Source organism: Primulina huaijiensis, chromosome 14 (assembly GCF_012295235.1).
Source record: "Primulina huaijiensis isolate GDHJ02 chromosome 14, ASM1229523v2, whole genome shotgun sequence".
NCBI lineage: Eukaryota > Viridiplantae > Streptophyta > Magnoliopsida > Lamiales > Gesneriaceae > Primulina > Primulina huaijiensis.
In genome coordinates, this window is record NC_133319.1 from 27,678 (window position 1) to 34,882 (window position 7,205).

Genomic DNA, 7,205 nt, shown 5'->3' on the forward strand with positions numbered 1-7,205 from the left:
ACTGAATAAGGAGCTCGATGACGTCCGAGGTCGTATTCTCAGTATCAAGCCATTACCGTCACTTCAGGAGGCATTCTCATCTGTTCGACATGAAGAGAGTCGGCGGAAAGTGATGATGGGCGAGCCACCATTGCCGTCTTCAACCCCTGTAGAGGCCTCGGCGATGTGCTCATCCGACTCCAACCATCCATTTGCAGCAAAAGCTACATATGACAACAAGCCGCGAAAGCCACGTCCGTATTGCGATCATTGCCGGAAGCTCGGACACACTCGTGAGACGTGTTGGAAAATTCATGGTAAGCCACCAAATGGAAAGTCACCCTACCATTCTGGTGATCCCGAGAGCAAGGCTAACACTGCAACCTCAAGTCCATTTAGTAAGGAGCAGCTTGATCTCCTCCACAGCATCATCCACCAAGCCCATCCATCACCTCCAGCAGGCTCCAGCAATGTTGCACAACGAGGTAACACTTCTCAAGCCCTTCATGTCCAGGCTGCTCAATTGTCCTGGATTGTCGATTCTGGTGCGTCAGATCACATGACTGGTAACAAATCCTTATTCACATCCTATTCACCATGTGATCACCCTATCTCCGTTATGATCGCCGATGGCACACATTCCATGGTAGAAGGAATCGGATCAGTCACTGTTACTCCGAAGTTGAAGCTTGACAACGTGTTTTATATTCCAAAACTCCAGTGCAATTTGCTCTCAGTCCTTAGAATTAATAAGGACTTGAAATGTCTCACAACTTTTGATGATCATTCTTGTTTATTTCAGGCTCGGGGCTCGGGGACGATGATTGGATGTGCTAAACTGTGTTCTGGACTCTACATCATCAACACCAACAACCCCACTGCAACTCCACAATGCTCTCTCGCATCTTCTCATAATATTTCTAGTTTTCAGGACAGTAATCATAGTGATATCCCATTACTTCACTACCAGTTAGGCCATCCAAATTTCTTGTATATGCAAAGAATGTTTCCCTCATTGTTTATTAATAAAGATGTCACTGCATTTTCATGTGATATTTGTCAATTGTCCAAACATACTCGCAACTCATACCCACCTCGTCCATACAAGGCATCTAAGCCATTCACCATGATTCATTGTGACATTTGGGGAGCATCTAAGATTGCAAATATTACCGGATCTCGATGGTTCTTATTATTTGTTGATGATCATACTCGGCTTAGTTGGGTGTATCTTATGAAAAACAAATCTGAGGCTGCTTCATTATTTCAACAATTCCATGCCATGATATTAACCCAATTTCATGCTAATATTCAGATATTCCATTCTGATAATGCTGGGGAATTTTTCAACCACGAACTTGGGCATTATTTCAAGTCTCATGGAATCGTGCACACAAGTTCGTGTGTTCAAACTCCTCAACAAAACGGCATTGCTGAGAGGAAGAATCGACATCTTCTTGAGGTTGCACGATCACTCATGTTCACCTCAAACGTACCAAAATTCTATTGGGGGGAAGCTGTACTTACTGCGACCTATCTAATAAATCGCATGCCATCTCGTACCCTCAACTACAGTAGCCCTACTCAAGCTCTCTTATCTGTCTATCCACACACTCGCCTTATATCCTACCTTCCACCTAAGGTGTTTGGTTGCTCAGCGTATGTTCATCTTTACAATCAAAATAAGCTAGATCCCAAGTCCATTAGGTGCATATTTGTTGGCTACTCATCCACACAAAAAGGGTATAAGTGTTATTCTCCAAGCACTAAGAAATACTACACCACTATGGATGTTACTTTCCAGGAGAAACAACCCTTCTATTCTACCAGTACTGTCATTCAGGGGGAGCATGTTCCTAGTGAATCCCTTCCTAGTGAATCCCAGTACTTGTTCCAGAGTGATCAGCCAGAGCACATCCCATCTCCACCTCCTTCCCAACTTCAGTCCCCTCATGGAGTCCAACGAGAGAACACACAACAACACATCCATGAATCTACTCCAGCTTCCGATCCTGTAACGGAACAAGGTAATACTCACACTCCTATTGAAACTCCTGTCTTTAATCAAACTAACCAGGACCTACCTATTGCCTTGAGGAAACCATCTCGGGATTGCGGCCCCTATCGCATGCAAGATTTTGTCTACTATGGGAATCTTTCCACAAGTTACAAGGCGTTTGTCTCCAATCTTGATCAGATTCAAATACCTAACTCTGTGGAAGATGCTCTCAAAGTACCAGAATGGAAGGCTGCAACGTATGAGGAGATCCATGCACTAGAGAGCAATAAAACCTGGGAGATTACAGACTTACCGCCGGGGAAGAAAGCTGTGGGATGCAGGTGGCTATTCACCGTCAAATACAATGCAGACGGGTCAATTGAGAGGCTTAAAGCACGATTAGTGGCAAAAGGCTTCACTCAAGCCTACGGGATTGATTATGGTGAGACCTTCGCACCAGTGGCTAAGCTTAACACAATCCGAGTTCTCTTATCTCTTGCTGCCAATCTTGACTGGCCATTGTTTCAACTCGACATCAAGAATGCCTTCCTCAATGGTGACTTAGAGGAAGAAGTATACATGAGCATACCACCGGGTTTCAACAACGGATTAAATCCCAACAAAGTCTGCAAGCTCAAGAAATCATTATATGGTTTGAAGCAATCTCCTCGAGCATGGTTTGGTAAATTCACTCGAGTTCTCAAACGGCAGTCTTACCATCCAAGCCACGCTGACCATACCTTGTTTACAAAACACTCTACTCATGGGAAATGTACAATACTAAGTGTATATGTAGACGATATAATAATAACTGGAGATGACGTGGAAGAGATAAAAAGGCTGAAGGAATTATTGTCTACCGAATTTGAAGTCAAAGACTTAGGGCAACTGAAATTCTTTCTTGGAATGGAAGTGGCACGCTCACAGAATGGAATATCAGTAGCACAACGGAAGTACACCATTGACTTACTCAAAGAAGCTGGAATGCTTGGATGCAAACCCGTGGATATTCCCATGGATCCAAACCTCAAGTTGCGGCCAAGAACGACCGAGCAAGCTGCTGATAAGGGGAGATTCCAAAGACTAGTAGGAAAATTGATCTACTTAGCACATACTCGGCCCGATATCACATTCGCGGTAAGCATGGTTAGCAGGTTTATGAATGATCCCGCAGAGATACACATGCAAGCAGTAATACGCATCCTTCGATACTTAAAAGCATCCCCAGGATCAGGTCTTTTATTTAGAAAGACTCCCAGCCGACATATAGATGTTTACACGGATGCTGATTACGGTGGTTCAGTCTCCGATCGAAGATCTACATCCGGGATGTGCACATATGTATGGGGAAATCTAGTTACATGGAGAAGCAAGAAACAATCGGTAGTCGCCAGGAGTAGTGCTGAAGCGGAGTTGAGATCTCTTGCACATGGAGTGTGCGAGGGAATTTGGCTTGAGCGGCTACTTCGAGACCTACAAGTCAGTGTTGATGGCCCAGTGGGACTGTGGAACATCTAGAAGCTTGCCATGTATTTAGGAATAATTATAGGATATATATTCACAGATTAGGCATGTAATCTTTTCCTAGTTTTTAAGATTATCTTGTTACTTAGTTTGTTATTTTTTGATTTGGTACGACTCCTACTTTTAAGGAGATTAGGTTGTATATATATTTACTGATTTGATCAATAAGAATAGAATGTGATTATTCCTCAATCCCTTCTTTTCTACAGCATCTTCGCCGCACCTCTCGCTTTCTCCCTGTCTTGACACCGAGAACACTCATTTTCTCCATCGCCCGAGCAAAAGCATAAAAAAACGCCGATTGATTCTCTGCATACAGATCCACCAAAGGATTCGTTCTTGTATCAAACGCCAAAGTTTAATCAGTAACCAATAATCCCAGACCATTCTGCAAGTTCGAATAATATGTGTTGTCGAATTTCCTGGAGACATCGGGTCGTTAAACGCCGCAATCGTCTCGTCTTTTGTGTAATCCTCGCAGTTTTCTCAAACCTTTTGCGTATTCCGGATTCATGGTTGGATCGTTGGATTCAAAGATTCTGTTAGCAAATTCTGAGCAGTGGGAGAATCCGATCGTGTGTGCTCCGGAAAGACTCACCATTTCATAGACGCTGGATCCTTTTGCTGCGAAAACGTCGATGATTTGAGTAACAGATATGTTGGCGATGTGGCCTTCGACATCGGAGGCGCGCGACTCATTACCGTCCTTCCGGCCGGCGGAACGGGTAGTATGGCCCACTGATGATGTTTAGCAGGTCGCGTGTGGCTTCGACGAGGATGTCGGAGCATGAGACGATGCCTGGGCAAACGAGTTCCAGCTTGGTTTCGGCTCGAATGACGAGGTCAAATGCGTCGCTCGGAAGTGCTTTGTTGATGTCCTGGTCACGTTCTGCGGTGTTGAAGGAGTTGGAGAAGAGGAGGAGGGAGGCATCGCAGCCTCCGCGACACAGTCGTGGAAGAAGAGGCGGAGGGCACCGGCTGCGGTGGTGGGGATGGAGAGTTGCTCATCCAGAGCCACTTCTTGGACGACTTTCGCGAATGCGGGGCAGGATATATCGTAGTAATTGAGGGTTAGCTTTGATTCACCCGGCAGGAGAAAATATGATGAGAAGAAGAAGAGGGCAAGAAGTGGCGGAGAGGCCATTGTTGCTTCTTTTTTAAAATAATTGAAATAAAGATGGAGAGGAGTCTTGAATTTCTTCGAAGGGTAAGGGAAATGAATGGAGCAAACAACATTTGATATTTGGCGCCCGAATTTAACTCCCTTGCTATGGTTACATTTAATTTTTGAAGTTCATGGCATGAATTCTGGTGGAAGAAGAAATGGTTTCGTAGATATATTTAGGCTTCGATCATAAAACCAGAGTAAGTCATTAAAACTTGCATATCAAAAAGTATTTAGTTAACTAGCTCACGTAATGCAAGCAAGCACATAAATTTTATATTTTCTTTCAAAAAAATAATTTTTCCCTCGAATAACTTGTCTAATTTTGGGTTCTAATCAATTAACTCGTCAAACTTTGATATTTGTGTAGTTAAATTTTTGCATAAAAATATCTTCACCAGATTTGGAACGCCAAGAGCAAAATTGAGCGACGAATGTTTGCATTTTTGCAATACACTATTAGTTAAATACAATGTGAAACATAAGGTAGTGCTAGCCTATCATCCACAATCAAACGATCAAGCAAAAATATCCAACTAAGAACTAATTTTGTAGAAAACTACAAAGACTAATCGAAAAGATTTGGCAATTAAATTGGGTAATGCACTTTGGGCATATAGGACTGCCTTCCAGACACTTGTTGTGATATCTCTTTATAGGTTGATTTTTGAAAAATCATGTCACCTACCCATGGAAATGAAGCATAAAGCATTTTAGGCTGTCAAGAAATTCAACTTTGACAAAAGCTTTAGGGGAACAAAGCTACAGCAACTAAGCGACATGGAAGAATTTAGGCATGATGTGTATGAAAATGGAAAAATTTCCAAGGAGCAGACGAAGAGGTGGCATGACAAGCAGATTTTGCGAAGAAAGTTTGAACCTGGACAGAAAGTATTGTTATTAATTCTAAACTGCGACTATTTACTGGTGAGTTGAAGTCCAAGTGATCTGGACCAATCACTGTAGAAAAGGTGGATCCTTATGATGAAATAGACCTAAACTTTCAAAGTCAATGGTCAACAAGTCAAGCACTGTTATGAGAGCCAAAAAAAAACATAAACAACGTTTCCATTATGCGAATCAAGCTGAATCCACTGACAGTCAGCTGAGGACTATAAACTCAACGTTTTTTGGGAGGCAACCCAAATTTACATCCTTTAATTTTATCTGAGTTTTTTAATTTTTCTTCATTTAACTTTTTGTTAGTTTTAGGCATGTTGCGATCCATTTATGTGTGATGCATGTGTTTTTTGGGATTTTTTTTAAAAATATTCATTGAATACGGAGCCTCAGCACCAGCAGTATGGCGCCTCAGCGTCGTATCTTGATGCACACATGCCGAGTACTCAGCTCCCATAACTCGACACCTCAGTTACTGCCGACAATATATGCAACACCCTGAGGACTCGGCGCCACATCGCCTACCACTCAGTGCCTCAACGCCAACGATCCCTTGTTCAGAATAGAAATATAGAGCAACAGACGCCTCAAGGCCCGACTGTTATAATTAAAACCTCGTGCCCAAAATCATTCTCACTCATTATAAATAAAACCCTCATGCCAAAAATTATAAATTAAACCCCATGTCGTAAATCGCGAACACCAACTGTTCCCACTCTCACCAATTTTCTCCAAAAATTCAATCAATACCTCCACCAAATCATTCTCTATCATCTTCTAAAGGACATTCACTCGATTTAAAGCCAGAATCTTGAAAATCAAATTTAGGGTTCTTCACCCAAATTTGGGAATTCTAGGGTCGAACACCAAACCAGCTAATGTGTCAAATTTCTTCGTTTACCCCAGCTATTCTACGGATTATGTACTCTCCTAACACAAGGTAATGTAAGCTTCCCATTGAGTAATCGATTTATTGTGTTAATTGATTAAAATTTTAGAATTCGGGTGTGAGAACCAAGTATTTGATCAGTTGTCTTGTTGGGAATTTAGTATATTATTGATAGGGTGGTGATTACTTTGTGTAATTGTTGTGTTTATGATGTTGCGAGATTGTGGTGCTATCGATTTAAGTGGGTGCTAGGGGAATTCTTGAATTGATATTATAGACTAATGCCACCTAAAAAGAAGTCAAGGGAGGACGCTTCATCTTTGTCTGCCCCTTTGATCGAAGTCGGTTCTGGGATGCCACTGCCGCCAGTAATTACACGGTTCTTATGGAAAAAGTATGCATATGGAAAGAGGTTTTGAAATGTCTCACCCCACGACCCATAAGATCAAAGAGGCTACAGAGAGGGGTTGGGATAACTTCATAAAGCCTTCTTCTAACGCTGATATCTCTACAGTACGAGAGTTCTATGCTAACGTAAAGGTCAAACACGAGAACTTTCAGGTAGAGGTCCGAGTAAGTAAGGTGGTGTTTGATAGAAAAACGATTAATGCAGTCTACAACATGCATGTCAGATACTAAGGAAGATGATTACACAACATTTCAATCCCGTTAACTATGGTGAGATTCTAATAACACTGTATGAACTAGAGGTTGTTTGGGAAGTTACTATTGACATGAGATTGGTAAAT

At 42.1% G+C, this 7,205-nt stretch overlaps 1 pseudogene; it reads right to left on the reverse strand.

The window, feature by feature from the left end:
- Nucleotides 1-3,683: 3,683 nt before the first annotated feature.
- LOC140957118 (peroxidase 65-like) lies at nucleotides 3,684-4,842 on the reverse strand (annotated as a pseudogene).
- Nucleotides 4,843-7,205: the final 2,363 nt, after the last annotated feature.